General features: G+C 40.9%; 1 protein-coding gene and 1 non-coding gene across 10 annotated transcripts in view; one reads left to right on the top strand and one right to left on the bottom strand.

Annotated features, from left to right (window-relative positions):
* TMCC1 (transmembrane and coiled-coil domain family 1) overlaps positions 1 to 20,126 on the top strand; it is a 156,562-nt gene that overhangs the window by 56,106 nt on the left and 80,330 nt on the right. The window lies entirely within an intron of this gene.
* LOC113881069 lies at positions 14,485 to 14,591 on the bottom strand. Its single transcript, XR_003507924.1, has one exon. It is a non-coding gene; the product is annotated as a U6 spliceosomal RNA (small nuclear RNA).

Raw genomic sequence — 20,126 nt, 5'->3', positions numbered from 1 at the left:
CTCAGTCATGTCTGACTCCTAGCGACCCCATGGACTGCAGCCCACCAGGCTCCTCCGTCCATGGGATTCACCAGGCAAGAGTACTGGAGTGGGGTGCTGTTGCCTTCTCCAAACTATGGAGAATAGTAGCCTCCAAATTATTTTGCTCACCCACACGTTTTACTTTGCCTCTTATATTTTCATATTTTATATAATTGTTCCTGTGTATTATGTTGGGCCTCCCTTGTGGCTCAGTTGGTAAAGAATCTGCTTGCAATGGGGGAGACCTGGGTTCAATCCCTGGGTTGGGAAGATCCCCTGGAGAAGGAAATGGCAACCCACTCCAGTACTCTTGCCTGGAAAATTCCATGGATGGAGGAGCCTGGTAGGCTCCAGTCCATGGGGTCGCAAAGAATCGGACACGACTGACTTCACTTTCACCTTCACTTTCAGGAATATGACACTAGCAGAATGTAAGAACAGATTCCACAATAGAACTGTCCAGTGTTGAGGTAGGCTGCCTTGGGCGATCCAGCAAAGGCTGGAGAACCACACATCATGCCTCTTGTAGGAAAAAAGCTCCACGACTCCAGTTGGGAATTGGACTAAGCTTCCGATATTTCTTCTAAGATTCTGTGGCTAGCGATAGGAATTCCTGAGTTGAGCTCTTAAACGTAAAACACTGTGGGAGAGTTAGGCTGTGAATGGAGGTCTGACTCAGGAGTGTGCTGGGAAGTTGGTGAACTTCTTCATGGAAACCTCTGCTGTCTTTGGAAGTTTAAAGGTTTTTGGTTCTCAAGCCATCTCCACATAGGGAAAACTATTAACGTCTTTTTCAAGCCTATAGCATTTCTGACTAAAATTGCTAGTCACTCAGTCGTGTCCGACCCCTTGTGACCCCATGGATTGCAGTCCACCAGGCTCCTCTGTCCGTGGGATTCTCCAGGCAAGAATACTGAAGTGGGTTGCCATTCCCTTCTCCATCCCAACTAAATGGAAAACTAAATATTTAAACAATAAGAGATTCCAAAAATGGACTTTATTGCTTACTCTGTTTCATTATATCAAATAGAGAAAGAAATGAAAACAAGTTTAAAATAAATGAACATATATTTTGAAGTATATAGTATCACTAATGACTTAGGAAATATGTTTTCAATTCTGTCTAACATACGCAAGTAGTGTTTCATTAAAATTAGTCTGTTCCGTGGTAGAAACTGAACAGCTTCATCTTTGAACCTTCAAAGTTGTATCACCTTAAAAAGAAAAACCTTAGTTTCCTCCTAAACTCTTTTGTTTCTTTTTGGTGAGGGAATGGTTGTTTTGTAAGATGCAGCTAACAAAGATAAGTCGGCAATAAACGCAGAGCTTCTTCACGATACAGATCTTGATTTGAGTATTGTGAATGTGACTGCAGTGCTGTAGAGCAAGCACTGCTGAAGGTTTTCTGTTGTGGGTTTCTTCTCTCCTGGTTCATGTAATACCCTGTTCTCTCTCATTGTTAACGCAGAGGCAAAAGCCGTTCTGCACCAATGACTCTAGAAGTGATGCTGAATTCACCAGAATTGAGACTTTTTTTTTGTAATGACTGGCCATGCATTTATTGAGATGATTTCCATCTCAGCAGCACTTTTCTTTTAAAAATGAAAAGTCACGAAATGAATGCACGGCCATAAGGGTGAAAGAGAACCCTAATTCTGATCTCTCTATTTCTGAGCATTTCTTCGTAAAAAGTTTAATCGTGGACTAGTGCTTCAGAGGAACTAAAGACTGATATAACCTTCCATATGAATATGCTCTGTGGAAAATGATTTCTGGGACTTTTTTGACATAGAGATTAGAACATTAGAACATACACAGTCTTAGGGAGCAAGTCTCCTGTTGAGGAGCAATGCAGATGCACATAGAAAGAACCACTTTAGCATCGCATGGAATATCTTCAGCCCTGCTACTGGCCGAAGCTCATCACAGCCTTTCCCACAACAGTAGGTTGTTCTCAGTCACTGTAGATGGCTCAGGTCACAACTGTACATTCTTCTAGGCAAAAGAACAGGGTCTAAGTTTTCTACTCTGTGGCACTGTTGTCTGCTACAAGAATACAAAACAGCTGAAGAAAATAATCTACCCCATTTTGTTACTGTAAGTGTGTTTGTTAGGACTTGAAATAGTTCTTTGTTAAGCTTTCTTCCGTTTTCCATATTCTTTGGTTATCATACATTGTCTTTACATGATTTGTGATGAGTTGCACTGAATATAGAATCAAATTAAGTTTAAGCAGATAAATATGTGTGAGATTAATGTATTCTTCCTAAGAATGTTTGCCCAGAGGGCCGTAGGTGTAAGGTGACCTTGCTTAAGTTTCTTTGCATAAAGATAGAATTCAGTCTGTCTTCTAATTGTCAGAAGTTCAGCTTTGTGAGAATGGAAATAAAGGTTTATGATCCGATTAGAGCTCAGGGGAATTTAGGCTGCAGTGTAAATTACCTGCCTTGGGTTACCTACTAGTATGTGATATGTATTCCTTGTTTTCTGCTTATAGTTCTGTGTCCTTATCTTCTGTTGCATTAGGATACAGATTGGTTTGTAGATTGGTACAGAAATCAAGACAAGCTTGACTTTTACGTCCTGCTTTCATCATTATGAAGATTTGTAGTTTTACTGAATAAAATCAATTGAATAAATCAGTTTCCTCAATTTAGATGAGTCACACATTGTCACATCTAGACTAACTTTAATGGGCAGTTATTTTTTTACTCTTTTAGTGGGATTCACCTAAAAATGAGGTTTAAAAAAATTAACTACCATCAAAACTGGCAGAAAAATCTTTGCAAAAGACATCAGTGTTGTATAAAGGAAAAATTATTCTTGTGTCTCTCTTTTATTACTCACACAAAACACTTCATTTTTGGTCACCAAAGGTCTGGGGTTTTTTTTCCTTCCACACAGTCCTCTGCAACACTAGTTGGGTGTCTTCCAGTTTAAAGCAGTTCTGACGCTATGTGAGGATAACGTCAGATCCCACAGGTTAAGGGCTCAGTCCCGTGAGGCTGCCTCCCGTCGCCCTTTACTGCCAGCCCCAAGTCCAGTTGTCTCCTGTGCTTCTGACCAGCTGGCTAGAGCACCTTCCATAAGCCGCTCCTCGGGAATGATTAATTTACTATTAAGCAGAACGACCCAGAGAACTTGGGAAAATATTTTACTTATGACACTACAGCTTTATTGCTAAAGGATATAACTCAGAAACAGGTGGATGGAAGAGGTGCAAAGGGAAAGGTATGAGGGCAGAGATCAGAGCTTCCCTGCTTTCTCCCAGCACCTCCGTTTGTTCACCAACCTGGAAGCTCTCCGGACCCAGTCCTCAGAGATTTTTATGGAAGTTTCATTACCCAGGCAGCTGGATTATTTACTTGGCCTCTGGTGACTGAGTGTAATCTCTAGTCCCTCTTTCTTTCCCAGGGGTGGGGGTTGGGTTGGGTGGGATGAGTTGGACTGAAAGTTCCAGCCCTCTTATCACACGGCTTGGTTCCCCTGGCAACTAGCCGCCCGCCAAGCATGGGTTACCTAGGCCCTTATAAAGTCACCTCGTTAGCAGAAATTCAGATGTAGTTGCAAGGGATTATCAATAATAAGACACCCATTTTACTTTTATACTCTGAAACTATTTCAGGAACTGAGGACAAAATACCAAGTATTATAACAAGGCACTCCCCACTGCTTTACCCTTGAGGAATTCCAAGAGTCTTGGGAGCCATGATCTAGGAACCATGGACACAAGACCCACATAGACGTGTATACTGATAAATCACAGAATCATATGTTACAGTATGAAAAATAACAGAGACCATTCTTTTTTGTGTAATTTGAACATTTTAGATATATATTTTTCTATAGATACTGTCTTTTCTCTCTCTCCTTTTTGTATCCTTGTGATTTTTTTTCTTCCTGTTACTTTGCATCTCTTATCATTCACTGTCTGTGGCTTCACAATTCAGCATTGTCCTAGTACCATTTTTGAAATCACAGCTGGAAGCATTGAAAAGCATTCTGACAAAGGAAGACTGAATTGTGACTTTAGGCCAACAATAAGCTATAGGAACAAATGATGTTTAAAAAATTAATACTATTTCAGTATGTGTTAATGTTTTTAGTCCTTCAGAGAATTGTTGAAACCAAGAATTTAAAAGTCACAGACTTCTTCTTTTCAACACAGAAGTATAAAACATTCTACTTGCTTGCAAATCTGTGATTTGACCTTTTTTTTTTTTTTTGTCCACTCTGTGCGGCTTATGAGATTTCAGTTCCCCAACCAGGAATCGAACCCAGGCCCTTGGTAGTGACAGCGTGGAGTCCTTACCACTGAATCCTTAACCAAGGAATTCTTGTACATTTTTTGTGAAGGAGTTTTCATAGACTCATGTGCTGCCATCTTTCAGGTTCTCAGAGTCTGAAATGATGTATGTGACATTGTTTAGTTGTATTTGTTTTGGGGCTTTATAAAATGGTATATTATAGCTTATGTAAAATTAGAAGACATTTGCTCCTTGGAAGGAAAGCTATGACAAACCTAGTCAGTGTATTAAAAAGCAGAGACATCACTTTGCTGACAAAGGTCCATCTAGTCAAAGCTATGATTTTTCCAGTAGTCATGTATGGATGTGAGAATTGGACCATAAAGAAAGCTGAGTGCCGAAGAATTGATGCTTTTGAACTGTGGTGTTGGAGAAGACTCTTGAGAGTCCCTTGGACTGCAAGGAGATCAAACCAGTCAATCCTAAAGGAAATCAACCCTAAATATTCACTGGAAGGACTGATGCTGAAGCTGAAGCTCCAGTACTTTGGCCACCTGATGCGAAGAGCTGACTCACTGGAAAAGACCCTGATGTTGGGAAAGATTGGAGGCAGGAGGAGAAGGGGACGACAGAGGACGAGATGGTTGGATGGCATCCCCGACTCAATGGACATGAGACTGAGTGGACTCAGGGAGGCAGTGAAGGACTGCAGGCCATGGGAGCACAAAGTGTCATACGCGCTGAGCAACTGAGCAGCAGCAGCACGTCTTCTGTGAGTTGCTTTTTATGCAGCTGTGTTTTCTGAGCTTGCTCCGTGTCACTGCATGTAGCTGTGGCTCATCTGCACTGTGCATCTTATCCCCCAACCCCTACACTTCTTAGTCACAGGTCGGGTCTTCTGTTTCGTTTCCTGCCTCTGTCTTTTATCCTCATTCCTGGGAAGTTTCCTTATTTTCTGATACTTCCCTTAAAATATTTTGTTTCTATCATGTTTTAAAGTTTCTAAGGCCTTTTTTTCTTCTATGAATACTTTTGTATAATATCCTATTCCTTTAGTAAAGGTTTTGTTTTCTTTTGTTTCTGAGGATTCTTTTTCTTCCTATATTGTCTCTGTCTCTTCAGAGTCCTTCTGTTTTTCTTTTTTCTTGGGTGTTTTAGTCTCTGTCTTTTTGGTTACAGGGTTTTCTCAAGTGTCTGGTCATCCATGACACTCTCTTCATATTTGAGGGAGGCATTAAAATGCTGTGGTGGGAAGCTCTCCTTTGTGAAAGCTTGTAAATGATAGCTTTTAGTATAGAGTAATTAGGCAGAGACTCATTTTACTGAAGACCCCTTTTCTTCAGCTCTGCAGTTAGCTTTTCCAGACGAATTATTCAGACTTTAGCCTTAGCTGGTGGGTGGATGGTGGTGGTGGTCATCGGCCTGGCTGCCTTTTTTGCTGGAACACTAGGAGGAAGAGGACTGAAATTCTCATTTATCAGTGTAATCCTTCTGTCCTTAGAGTGGTACCTCATTCCATCCCTCAGAGTTTAGAGTCTCTCAGTTTCTCGTCCCTTGTTTCAGTGTTCCCCAGAAAATAAACCCCTGGACTGATCACCTTCCTGTGCCTTAGGAGAATGAGCTGCTGAGCTAAGTGCTCACTATAAATACTCATATCCAGTCCTTCTGTTTTCAGACTCAACCCAGTGCCCTTGTCCTTAGAGTAACCCCTGATACTTCTAAATCCTGACTTTTCTATACTTTTGGCATAAATAGGCTTGCTTCTTATTGATTGCTTCACACCACCCACTCCCCTACCAAGTACTTATGCGACTGGAGGAAACCCCAAAGCTGTCCTCTATTACTGGACTATCGTTCTTCACCTCCCAGAGAGTTTTATTGGCATCCTTATCTACTGCTTTCTCCTCTCAAGTTTGCTGTGCCTTTCTGGTTGTATGCCTTTTATTATTTCAATTTTATTAGAAAGCCAAGATAAATATGTTTAGTCCATTGATTCCTCTGTAAGGAAGCTTTTATTACAATAGAAATGTGAGGGACTTTGATACAGACTTGCCTTCTAAAGTCTTCTTTGCCCTCAAAGTAGAAATCACCGAAAATTTCATTTCCACTGGTTGTAATCCAGGTTAGTCTGTTTTTCAGTGCATACAGAGCCTTTTGAAACCTAGGGGGCCACTCATGTACAGTAGGAAAGACTAGGATCCATTTGTTTCTTCCTGTAGCCGCTAAAAAAAAATAGCACTCTTGTAGCAATTTTGCAGTTATCTTCTGTCTTGGATTCTTGTTACTAAAGAGCTAAACATGAGCTTCGTTCTCCTTTCATTGTTCTGGAGTGTCATAGACAGGATAATCTTTTTAACGTTTGAATTTAGACATTAAAGCTTAGTTTTCCAAATCCTGATTTGGGTGAAGGAAATCTAGATTAAGTGTAGCCTAGATTACACTTAATATAATGTAAGTTTGATTTCCTTAATCTAGATATCTTATACTTATTACGCTAAGTATTGCTTTAAGCCATATGCAGTTGCCAATAGGTAAGCAGTTTTAGCCTATAAAAATGGTAATTGTGTGTGATTGCAACACAGCAAAGTTAAAAGATCTTAATAGTTTAGTTAACAGACGTTTTTGTCCAATGTAGTAATTTGTTCTATAGCGTTTTTGGAAACATTCCAGTAGGAGGAAAGGATGAGATAAAATGATAATGTCAGGCTAAGTAAGAGAAAGAGTTGAGGTCCCTATTCCGTGTACCTGTGTGTCTTAGAGCTACATCAGGGTTCCTCTAGTGTTCTAAAAGCTCCACGCTGCTGAGGCTGGAGGCTGTGAATTCCATGGAGGGCCAGTTAGATACACAGTGCCTGTGACTTTGTACACTAACAGCACACTCCCTGAGTCCCTGGCTGCCAGGTGACACGAATCTGTAGGGGATTTCAGCAAATACCAGTTTAGCTGGAATAGTATTACTTAATTTTGTTCATTCTGTGTACAGCCTTCATGTATATTTCCTTACGTTGGTTAAAGATAGAACTTTAAAATGATAATATGACTGCCGTGTGGCTTAAAACATAGTGGAAATAAAATATACAACAGTAGCAAGAAGGACTCGGGGGAGGGTTGTTTGGAAGGTGCTTAAGGTAGCCTGTAACCCTGTAATTCACGGCACCACTGACAGAACAACACAAGAATGCATTAAAACTAATAGACAAGGTTAAAGGAAATAGAAAAATGCTTGATTCGTAGAAAAGAAGAATAAAAGAATAAAGAACACACAGGACAGATTTACAACAAATAGCAAGATGGAAGTAAAAAGCAGAAAAAAATGTGAGCACTAACAAAAGAAAACTGTTAAAACTGTGCTAATATGAGGTAGGTTATAATATAATATATATAATACAATACTATCAGATAGCTTAGACGTTAAGGCACGTGGTATTGCTGAGGATAAAGAATGACATTTCATAACGCCAAGACAGGCCTCTCAGCAGGAAGACATAAGAATCCCCAGCAACCTTCTCTTCTTGTTTGCTTTGTTGTCCGTACATATGTGGTCTTTGGATCTTTTCTTTTCACGAGTGTTGTCATTTTTCACTGCTAGAGATGTTTGTGTGGCCTGTGAGGGAGGAGTTGCTCCTTTGTCTGTCTGACTTGTGATAGCGTTCGTGTTCAGCATGCTCTGGGCAATGTAAACAATTGTGTGGGGGCCCCACTTGAGAGACCAAAACTTCAGGATATAATTATTTCATTTAGAGTTGTAGTTATTTTTAATGTAATTATTGTCCTTTACAAAAGGCCACCTATGAGAAATAGAATTTAGATGAAGACTAAGAAGTTATGTTTTAAAGAATTCTTTTTTAACATCGTGTGAATATGAGTAATAAAATATTATAAAGAACAAATCAGAAAGGAGTAGCTGCTTGTCCATTTATAAGGATTCTTGGCAGTAAGTTTTTTTTTTTTTTTGGTACTAGATCTTTAAAGCCTTGCAGTGATGTGTCACTGTCAAAACTCTTCATTTCTGTCTGGAGAGAATGTCCTTTTATTTAGAGGATATTCTATTTTTCTGAGGAAAAAAAAAAAAAAGAGACATCTGTTGCTTGATATTCATGCCTAAATGCAAGAAAAGCAGAGAGGCTTAAAGAAACAAAAGTGCTGAATCAAGGAGCATATTTGGAAATAGACAGAAATACAGCTCATGTCAGTTTTTTAACAATGTGGGGAAAAGCGTGTAACAAAATATACTATTTTAAGAGACTTCCTTGGCAGTCAAGTGGTTAAGACTCTGCATTCCCACTGCAAGAGGCATGGATTCAGTCTCTGGCTGGAGCATTGAGATCATGCCACTCAGTGTGGCCCAAATTTTAAAAAGATTTACTGTTCAAATGCGCAAGTTAGTAGTGGTAATTATATTCACTTTGTTGTGAAATAGATCTCCAAACCATTTCATCTTGCAAATCAGAAACTCTCTACCCATTTTCAAAACTCTTCCTTTCTTCCTTCCCCTCTGCCACTGGTAACCACCATTCTACCTTCTGTTTGAATCTGACTACTCTAGGTACCTCATGTAAGCGGAATCATACAGTGTTTGTCTTTTTCTCACTGGCTTATTTCACGAAGCATAATGTCCTCAAGGTTCATCCATCTTGCAGCACGTGGCAGGATTTCCTTCCTTTTTAAGACTGAATAATATTCCCTTGTGTGTATAGACCACATTTTGTTGATTCATTTATCTGTTAGATCTTTGGTTTTCTTTTACCTCTTAGCTGTTGTGAATTAACACTTGTTTTCTGGGTTTGGTTTGGTTTTGATAGTAGCCATCCTTTCAGGTATGAGGCAGTATCTCATTATGGTTTTGATTGCATTTCCCTGATGATTAGTAACGTTGAGCATCTACTCATGAGCTTGCTGGCTGTCTTTTGTCATCTTTGGAGAAATGTCAGTTCACATTCGGAGAAGGCACTGGCACCCCACTCCAGTACTCTTGCCTGGAAAATCCCATGGACGGAGGAGCCTGGTAGGCTGCAGTCCATGGGGTCGCTAAGAGTCGGACACGACTGAGCGACTTCACTTTCACTTTTCACTTTCATACCTTGGAGAAGGAAATGGCAACCCACTCCAGTGTTCTTGCCTGGAGAATCCCAGAGATGGGGGAGCCTGGTGGGCTGCCGTCTATGGGGTTGCACAGAGTTGGACACGACTGAAGCGACTCAGCAGCAGCAGCAGCAGTTCACATCCTCTGCCCATTTTTTCATCAGCTTGACTTTTTGTTAAGGTGCATGCATTCTTTATATATCTTGGGTATTACCCCCTTTTCAGGTGTATGACTTGCAGATATTTCTCCCATTCGCTAGGCTGCCTTTTCATTTTGTTGATGGCTTCCTTTGCTTTCCAGAAGCTTATTAGTTTGATGTATTCTCATTTGTTTATTTTTACTTTTGGTGCTTTTGATCTTGGCGTCAAATCCAAGAAATCAATGCCAAGTCTAATGTCAAGGAGCTTACTACTTAGGTTTTCTTCTAGGTGTTTTATGGTTTCAGGCCTTATGCTCAAGTTGTTCATCCATTTTGGCTTAGTGGTCTTATTCTTTTGCATGTGACTGTCCAGTTTTTCCAATACCACATATTGAAATGACTGTTACAACAGTTATTTAAAATTCTTTGTCAGTCAACTCATAGATCTGTTTCTTTAGAGTCTGTTTCTGGAGCTTAATTTTGTTCCTTTAATTGGGCCCTGCCTGCTTGTTTATATGCTTTGTCGTTTTTTGCCGAGGCACTTGAAAAAATTTGGAACAAATCACCTATCCCAGCCTGTCAAGCCTTTGTCTAATCTCAACTCCCCCTGGGGTTTGCCTGCAGAACGGCAGCTCCAAGGTGCCTTTGCATCTTGCTTACAGTGTCTTGCAGCTCTGGTTCCTAGTTCTCTTAGTGCTCAGAGTTATCCAAGACCGAAGCCAGTCCCTTAGACGGTTCTCAGACAAGCCAGAATTGGACATGTGGTCTGCTTGGTTTGTGTTTCCGAGGGAAGAGTCCAGGCGTGACCGTTTGCTTCTGGTTGCTCCACACTGTGCTCTGCAGGGAAAGTGGCATGAGTGCAGAATGCCAAACACCACGGTTTTCTACCCCTTTCATTGAAGCCTAGTGTTGCGTTTACAGTGGCCCAGGTGCTGTCACTTCTTGTCTGTCTGTTGTGAACTCATTGTCTCTGTGAGGGAGGGAGGCCAGTATTTCCTAGTCTGCCATTTTGGTGAGGTCACTCTCCCTAGTATCACTTCGTGAAGTAGGAATACTGCCACATAATGTTTCTCTTTATAAGACAGGTGGGAAAAAAGGAACCAGAGATGGAATATTTTAGACTTGAGTAAGGTGGTTTGTCCTTTATGAGGTTCATATCTACAAATGGAGAAGATGAAATCTAAAGCAGTATTAACCTGTCTAATGTTTTATTTTGGAATAAAGAAATAAAGTAAGCCTATCAGATAAGACCATGTATTGTTTTAAAGTTTTCAGGGCATTTGACAAATATTTATTGAATGTCTTCCGTGTTCATTTCAGTTCAGTCGCTCAGTCATGTCTGACTCTTTGCAACTCCATGGACTGCAGCACGCCAGGCTTCCCCGTCCTTCACTACCTCCCTCAGTTTACTCAACTTCATGTCCATTGAGTCAGGGATGCCATCCAACCATCTCATCCTCTGTCATCCCCCTCTCTTCCCGCCTTCAATCTTTCCCAGCATCAGGGTCTTTTCCAATGAGTCAGATCTTCCCATCAGGTGGCCAAAGTATTGGAGTTTCAGCTTCAGCATCAGTCCTTCCAATGAATATTCAGGACTGATTTCCTTTCAGATGGAGTCGTTGGATCTCCTTGCAGTCCAAGGGACTCTCACGAGTCTTCCCCAACACCACAGTTCAAAAGCATCAATTCTTCGGTGCTCAGCTTTCTTTATAGTCCAACTCTCACATCCATACATGATTACTGGAAAAACCATAGCTTGGACTAGACGGACCTTTGTTGGCAAAGTAATATCTCTGCTTTTTAACATGCTGTCTAGGTTGGTCATAGCTTTTCTTTCAAGGAGCAAGCATCTTTCAGTTTCATGGCTGCAGTCACCATCTGCAACGATTTTGGATCCCAAAAAAGTAAAGTCTGCCACTGCTTCCACTGTTTTCCCATCTATTTGCCATGAAGTGATGGGACCAGATGCCATGATCTTCGTTTTCTGAATGTTGAGTTTTAAGCCAACGTTTTCACTTTCCTCTTTCACTTTCTCAAGAGGCTCTTTAATTCTTCTTCTCTTTCTGCCATAAGGGTGGTATCAACTGCATATCTGAGGTGGTTGATATTTCTCCCAGCAGTCTTGATTCCAGCTTGTGCTTCATCCAGCCCAGCATTTCCCATGATGTTCTCTGCATATAAGTTCAATAAGCAGGGTGACATATACAGCCTTGACGTACTCCTTTCCTGATTTGGAACCAGTCTGTTGTTGCATGTCCGGTTCTAACTGTTGCTTCTTGACCTGCATACAGATTTCTCAAGAGACAGGTCAGGTGGTCTGGTATTCCCATTTCTTTAAGAATTTTCCACGGTTTGTTGTGATCCACACAGTCAAAGGCTACTATGCATAATACAGTCTACTATGTATAGGGTACTATGCAATTGGGATACAGAAAAGATGAGATGTAATCCTCCAAGGTCCTTATTTTTAATTTGATGAAAGGCAACCTTAATGCATAAAAAACTATATAACAATACAACATCAACACACAAAATATAAAAGCATAAGAACCATCACTATGAGCTACGCAGAAGCAGAAATGACAGTGAACTTAAGTGAACTGGAGTGGCTGCCAAAAAAATGAGTTTGGGATGGACCTTCAATAGTTAGGATCTTATCTTAATGTCTCACCTGGAGGGGAAAAAAAAAAATCACACATCCAGCAGCAGGCCTGAGTAGGCCTATATGTTTGGACTCGCAGAAATGTGGAAATAATCTAAATGGTTATCAAGAAAATGCACAAATAAATTCTTCCATCTATACTGTGAAATACTGTATAGGAATTAAATAGTGGAGATCCATATGTGCTGTCAGAATTTTCTAAGGAAATTGAATTTTTAAAAACAGATAGCTTAGCTTATTTGGGTTACTATAACCACGTACCACAGACTGAGAAGTATATAGACACCAGGGTTTATTTCACACAGTTCATATGCTAGACATTCGAGATCTGTGTGCCTGTGTGGTTGGGTAAGGACCCTCATCTGGGCCTCAGACTTCTCGTCGTATCCTCACCTTGGAAGGAACTAGAGAGAGTGGGGTCTGTCTTATAAGAGCACTGGTCCCACCTGCTGACTGTAGCGTATCTCAAATGCCCTACTTCCTCAAACAATCACACTGGGTTTTAGGATTTCAACCTAAGAATTTTGGGGAGACATCAACATTCAGACCACAGAAAAGGAAGTTTCAAATAATGTGATGGTATGATATTAGTTGGGTTAAGAACAAAGCAAGCTAGTATGCATATAATACTGTGTACTTTTATAAGTACATAGTATATAAATTCATAGTAAAAAAAAGGGTAAATTGATAATAGTGGTTACAACAGTTAAGCATTTATAAATCATTAGCAGAATTAAAAATAAAAAGCCCAAATGAAAATTTATCAAACACTATTAGTGGTTCCCTCTGTATGGTGATATTATTCACAAATTTTCTTTATATTTTACCATATTTTCTGAATTTTTACAAGAAGCATTTTATTGGAAAATGTTAAATTATAGAGAGTCATAAGTGGGAGGTAAGTAATTGACAAATAATTAATAAAATTAATAATCACAAAGTGAAATATGAGAACAAGAAGAATTAAGTGGAAAAATCAGGGAGTTTAAGAGTAAGGGAGATGGTTGAGGAAGAAAGAAGGAAGTCCAGAATGTCTTAGCAACTTTTGAAGTTTGCCTTATATTTTTAAGTCATTCATTCAGTAAACATGGATATTTAATAAATACTTGGCCTAGCAGGTGCCAGAGTTCTTGCCCTAAGAAGCTTATGTTTTGATGAAGGGGATACAGACAAGGAAATGACAGTGTATGAGGAGGAATCAGCAGGGTGGAGAAGCGGGTCATGGAGGGCTGACAGAGAAGGCTTTCCTGAAGGAACAGAAGTGTGAGCAGAGCTTGGGAGTGAAGTTGAAAGTCATGTGAGATGTCTGGAGAGAGAAAGTGGGGACGAGCACAGGAAGCACGTTGAAGACCATTCTAAGAACGTGATTTTATAGCGTTTACATATTTAAAATACATAGTCTTGCTGGGTGTTCTTAGCAAAACAGCCAACAACAGTCACGTTGTTGTTTGGTACTTAGCAGGTACACTATAGTCCTCCCCCTCTCTTCTCCCTCGGCTTGTCTCCCCCTCCCTTGCCATGTATTCACTGCAGGTGACACAAGGCATGGGTTTTACAGGGAAAAATAATCACAGATCCCAAACGTTGCTGATGTAAAAGGGGGCAACCTTAATTTAGCGTATTTAAAAGAGCCATGTCCAGTTCATGAAAATAAATATGTTAATTTGGCATGGTTGGCTACTCTTTAAATTAGCCATCACAATGAGTTAGTTATGGTATTAAATACGATTAGGTGTTCAAAATTATTTTTGTCATCAATATCAGTTAACATCTTACTACTGGATAAAGTATACTACTTTCAGGGTTGTTTGTATTGACAGTGGCTGGAACCTTTGCAAATAACTCCATAAGGTACTTAAGCAGTTCTTAGGTAGATAAAATATGGTTTTTGTATTGTTGTGTATTTGGGGATTCCCAAAAGAAATTTCTTCGTGCAAGACAGAAATAACATTCAAGGGGCCCGAACTGCCATAGGAAATCCAGCAACTGAAGATGTTATTTACTAAACTTTTTGCAAGTAGATTTTTCTCTCTCCTTGCTTTAAAGGCAAACAATAGCTAAAACAACCATAACTTGTGTAAAGAGAGAACCTGTCAGATTATTATTTGTTAATGATGGGCTATTCCCATTTGGGCAGTTTATAGCAAAATAGTTAACAAACGTGCAATTTAGAAAGAAAGAATACATGAATTTTGTTATAATCCCCATTCCATTCCACAAAGAAAAAATACTGTGGAAAATATTACGACTTACAACACGGTGCGTTGTTAGTTTGGAAAAACTGAATTTTACTTACTGCTTGATTTACCCCTCTGTGTTTGTTTTTTTTTTTTTAAATATGGAACGCTTCACGAATTTGCGTGTCATCCTTGCGCAGGGGCCCTGCTAATCTTCTCTGTATCGTTCCAATTTTAGTATATGTGCTGCCGAAGCGAGCACCCCTCTGTGTTTTTAACTTGTGTTTTTTCTACTGCCTGGAATGCCCTTCCTCTTTCTTGTCCACTTGCAGAATTTCTACCCACCCTGAAGGACTCCTACTTTGCAAGTTTCTCTGTCCCCTGGAAAGTTGATCTCTCCCTTCTTTGTACCACCACTGTCCCTGTATTGTAGCACCTGCCGCATTAATGACAGTTGTTTTAAGTTTTCTGTGTTTCCTTACTGGATTGTGAACCTCCTTGAGTAAAGGGAATGTTTCCTTCTATACTGAGTGTCTGGTGTCATTAATGCTTGTTTGGCCTGAATGAGAGGGGCTTTCTGCAATGACACGGTGCTGCATAATGAAAGCCTGTCTTATAGTTTTATGGATTGACTGGTAGCTGGCACTGTGCAATTACTTCTACTGGGTTATCACAGAAAGCTGGTTAAAACCCACAATAATGTTTGAACAATAAGATTTATTTAATAGAACTCTGTTACAGGACTGGACGCCAGCAAGATAAGGGGAGGAACTATAAGCATATTACTTTAGGTGCGCCAGGCTGTAGGGAGACTCCCTCATAGCAAAGTATAAAGGTTCAAATTTTAAAATGGAGTCATCATACAGTTTGCAACAGAAGTTTACTACGTATCTTCTGTGGTGTTCTTTAAGTGCATTCTAAATTACTAAAAACAGGAGGAAGCATTATGTAATGGGAAGAGTGGTACTGTGGAATCTGGGTATTTTGAGTTCTAGTCCCAGTTCTAATGCTTTTGATCTTGGTCTACTGCTTTCATCCACAAAGCTGTGAGACACCTCAAAATACATCAGATTTAGAGATTCTGATCTTTACCCTAACAGCTCAATTTATTGAGGATCTTTTCAGGTTTTTTTTTTTTTTTTATCATTTTATCAAGCAATGAATTGCAGTCATGAATTCAAATCATATTTAACAGGCTTTATTGCATTTTAAACAATTAGAGATTTATTTTAATAGGTAAAAAAGAAGTAAAAGTTCCTCCTCGAATGGAGACATCCTCCTTTTTAAGTCTTGTGGGCTTCCCAGGTGGCCCTAGTGGTAAGGAGCCTACCTGCCAGTGCAGGAGACATAAGAGATGCAGGTTCAGTCCCGGGTCAGGAAGATCCCCTGGAGGAGGGCACAGCAGCCCACTCCAGTATTCTTGCCTGGAGAATCCCATGGACAGAGAAGCCTGGCGGGCTACAGTCATAGGGTTGCAAAGAGTTGGACACAGCTGAAACGACTTAGCACATGTGTGTCTGGCACTTTGAGGATGTATACCTTGTTCAGTTATATTGATATTTAATGTGTACTTAAGTTTGTAGATTTTTGACATTTTTTTCTAATTCTTTTTCCTGTTTACTCTTTTTATTTTTTGTGGAGGTGGGGTTAGCAAGAATCTTGCAGCAGTGATCTGGGATTCTAGTTGCTTTTATCAGAAACACTTCATGCTTAAAGATACTGTATCTTGCGAATTTCCTGGCAGTCCAGTGGTTAGAAGTCCGTGCTTTCACTGCCAGGAGTGTGGGTTCAATCCCTGTTTGGGATTAATTCTGCTTTCCCTGGAGAAGTTTGCTGAGTACTTGGTTTCTCTCTTTGTAGGAGAAAAGTGGAGGTAATGGTACTTTTACCTTTTAAAATCAAAACACACAGAACTCGAGTTCTTTGTCAGCCTACTTTCCACTTGGAATTAAATTGCAATCAGTTAGTTTAAACATTAGGTTGCATTGCATACTCTGAACCTAGATACGAAGAAGGCTTCACTTTCAGTCAGAGCTGTTGATCTAAGTTTTTTTTAAGCTTTGGAGTTTCACAAAAAAAGTTCAGTTAAATATGTGCAATCCTTTTCTATTCAGAGTTTGTAGAATAAACTTTTTATGTATGCATTTTGGTTAGAGAAATTGTTGGAGCCTTGGCAGCCTGATATTTTTTTGGTTTGGTATGTCTTTTCTACTCTTCCTAAGGTACTCTGAAATGTGTCATATTTTAGATGAACTTTTAACTGTTATTTGCTGATAAGTAGAAACAGTGGTGTGTGATACGGGCACAGTTGAGAATATCCATTGCATGAAGATCTTTTCAAACTCGTTTTTCATTTTTCTCATTTGAAGAAAAGAAATTTAGAAATACTATATGGTTTACTCATAATAATATTGAGATTTTTAGAGAGAATATCCCTGCTTTACTTATAGTTGGCTTTTAGTACCTATTTCACAGACTTGTTTGAGAAGTCAATGGGATGATAGTTGTGACATGCTCAACACAACAACCGCACATAGTAGGTTCATTACACAAAGGCTTTATGTAGCCTGACAGGTGGTCATGTGTGACAGGGAATTGAGAGTCACAGGCTCAGGGAAAAATTAATGTATGCCCCCAAATTCTGCCTTGGTCAGTTGTTAAATTCATTCAGAAGTCATGAAAAATTTGCAGAGGAACATATGGTGTGGAAAGTTTCGTTACAATAACGCTGTATCCTTCCATCGGCCGTCTGGAAGCAGCATCCAATAGTTAGGAAGAGACCAGTAAATGACAGCAAAACACACATGGATTTTTTAATCTTTGGCTCTGCCCTCACCATTGCCATTTTTTCATACCTTTCTACCTTCATTAATTCAGCCCGAGCTGTTCCTTTTGTGTATGTAGACGTGTTATTAAAGTTACTACCTTGTTCTAATGAGAGAGGGCGAGCATCCCAGAAGACAGGCTTAGATTGTTTTAACTTCGTGACGAAGCTGAAGTCGCCCCGCACCTGACATTCCTGCCCCGGGCCCCTCCCCGTGAGTAAGAGGAAAGGCTTGGCCCATCGCTTAGACAAAGCCGGACGGCTGCCTGCCGAGCCGAGCCGCCGGGGAGGAGACTCCTCCTCTCCTCCAGCGGGGCTCGTCTCCCAGGGTTTCGCCCTGCAGCCGACCTGCGGTGGAGCCTGAGCAGGGGGTGCTGTCGGGGCCGCAGACCCCCGCCCCTGGGAGGCCCCGGGGGAGGAGCCTGCAGGCAGAGCCGTGCCTGCCGACCCCAGCGCGCCGCTCCCCCTCCCGCTCGAGAGCCAGGTTGTCCCCGGCTCTCAGGTGGCACCGCGGCGAGCGGCTCCCCTGGCCGACCCGGGCGGCCGGCCGGCGATCTGATGGGAAGGGAAGGGGTGGTCCTTCTGCCCGGACCCCTCTCGGCTGACTCACAGGAAGTGCTCGCGCTCGCAGAGCCGGGATCCCGCCCTCCCCCTCCGACGTGGGCTCTGCCCTGTCTCCCCTAGAACAATGAAGGGCTTCCAAGTTTGTTGAGTCTCCCGGGCGCGTTCCTCTGGCTCCCGTGCTAGCCTGCAAGATGTTTCGCCACCGATTTTTGCAAGAAGCGGCCTCGGAAAAAGCCCTTCCCTTGGTGGATCGCTTTGTGTGAAGAGTCCTCAGGGTGACCATGGTTCAGCGCTTCAGCCTCAGGAGGCAGCTATCCAAGGTGGGTAGCTCGGGTAACGTGCGTGTGGAGGGAGCTCGCGCCGGCTCCGGCGTGGTCTCCTTGTCCTCCAGCACGGTTCTTCTGTCAAGCCTGCCTCCTCCGAGTTGAGGAGGGGCTGGGGGAGGAAGCGCTGCCTTTTGTTCTTTCCTCAGACAGACACAAAGGTTGAAGACTGACTGCACTGGGAACCCCAGATTTTGTTCCCCCGAAAGGGGAGCTGTCATCTGTGAAATCTGGAGGAAGTTGTAGTCCGCTTCTCACTTCGGGTTTCTAGAGTGTGTGCGGGGAAAGAGAATAGTGGGTGAAAAGTGCCCATGTTTAATTAGCAATTCATGTAGCCGCTCTTGACCAAAATGAGAAAACCTTATTGGTCTGTGGAATCAGTGCTTTCATAAAAATTAATGTTGACCTGGGGAGAGCTCCCAAAAAATAGTTCGGTAAGTGTGACCAGCATGACGATGTTACCGTGAGTGGTGGTATTAAGAAACTCACATACTCCTTCATTTAAGGAGCAGGTGACAGGCAGTCACTGAAAGGCTCAGGAATCAATTTTTACAGAGTTGTGCTGGCAAAACACATTTCATGTGTGCAGCTTTGGGGGAAAACATTTTAATCCGAGAAAATCAAATTGAAAATTAAAAAAAAAAAAAGCAAAGCTCTCTGAGAAGAGGGGCTGCTGGTTTTATGGATCACACTTGGCAGTGGCCAGCCCTCTGCTCACCCGTTTATGGAGCTCTCTTAAGTCAGTGCAGAAACTAGTGAGGAGAGAGGTGTGTTAAGAGTTGAGCTTATTTCAAAAACCATTCTGTTTGAAAAGCTCTTTTTGAAAAATGTAGCAGTTGGGTGGCTGGATTTGTGGCAGAGTCCATCCTCTTTGTGCATGTGTGCTAAGTCACTTCAGTCGTGTCTGACTTTGTGCAACCCTATGCACTATAGCTCCTCTGTCCAGACAAAAGCTAAAACAAATAGTAAATCAGCAGGTATTCTACACTTCGTTAGTGGTTAGTCAGACTTGTTAAATCCATTACTATCTTAAGAGGAAACCTTTAGTTCCTCAAAGGTGACCTCAGTGTAAGATGTGTGCATTCAAGCAGAAATGAGCAAGGCTCTTGCCGCCATCCCTTTGTCAAAAGTCATCTTTTTTCTTGGATCTCCCAGCTGAACAAGGACGTTTTCGGAGTATTATTTTAGAATAAATTTTCCTTGCTTCCCATGTCCTCATTCCAGGTGTATGTGTGACGGGAGTGAGGAAACTGGGAAGCCTCAACATTTCTCCCTAACAATAAAAAGAGTCATTTTTGTTTCTTCTTCATGTGAACTTCTTGAACCACGTGTTTTCAGATATATAGTACAACTAAAAAGCGGAAGATGTGTAGATTGTCAGAGCACTGACATTTCTGCATAAGAGTTTTTGAAACAGTTGAGAACTAGGTGGTAAGTTTCTAATTAGGAAATAACTGCTCTCTAGGTATTTTGCTATCAGTGTTTCTCTCCCAATTATTTTGTGAACTTTTAATATTCATTTCACTCTGTACTATACTCTTGACCATGAATTATAGGGAAAAAAAAATGTTCTTAGGGAAGCTAGGAGCACATCTTCTCTATAACATGAAGAAATAAAATGTACAAATTATATACTAGAAAATATATACAAATTATACAAGAGGTAACCTCTTTCAGTTCTTTTTTCTAACATCCCTTTCCATTTTAACATGGTTTCTGGGTCCTAAACTGGATGGTGAGGACCAAATCTAAGGAGTTTTGTTTTCTATCAAGAGTCCTTAACATAGTAATGAATTGACAAAATGCGGTAATGAATTGAAAAAATAATATTCTTAATTGTTTCAGTCTGTATGGCCCTGAAATATGGAGTAGAAACTGAAAGGCTATATCAAAAAAACTTTTTCTAAAACTACAGTGAATACACTGAATACAGAATACATTCTGTCTTTTTGGCTAAACCCACATTACCTGAAAACAGAGACCCTGTTGTACCCTGGTGCGTGGTATTTCTAGCACACACTGAACACTCAAAGTGCAATTGGCTATTTGCAGGTCACAAACAGTTGAACAATGGTAGTTTCATATG

Source organism: Bos indicus x Bos taurus, chromosome 22 (assembly GCF_003369695.1).
Source record: "Bos indicus x Bos taurus breed Angus x Brahman F1 hybrid chromosome 22, Bos_hybrid_MaternalHap_v2.0, whole genome shotgun sequence".
Taxonomy (NCBI): Eukaryota; Metazoa; Chordata; class Mammalia; order Artiodactyla; family Bovidae; genus Bos; species Bos indicus x Bos taurus.
This window is presented reverse-complemented; position numbering and strand designations above follow the sequence as displayed.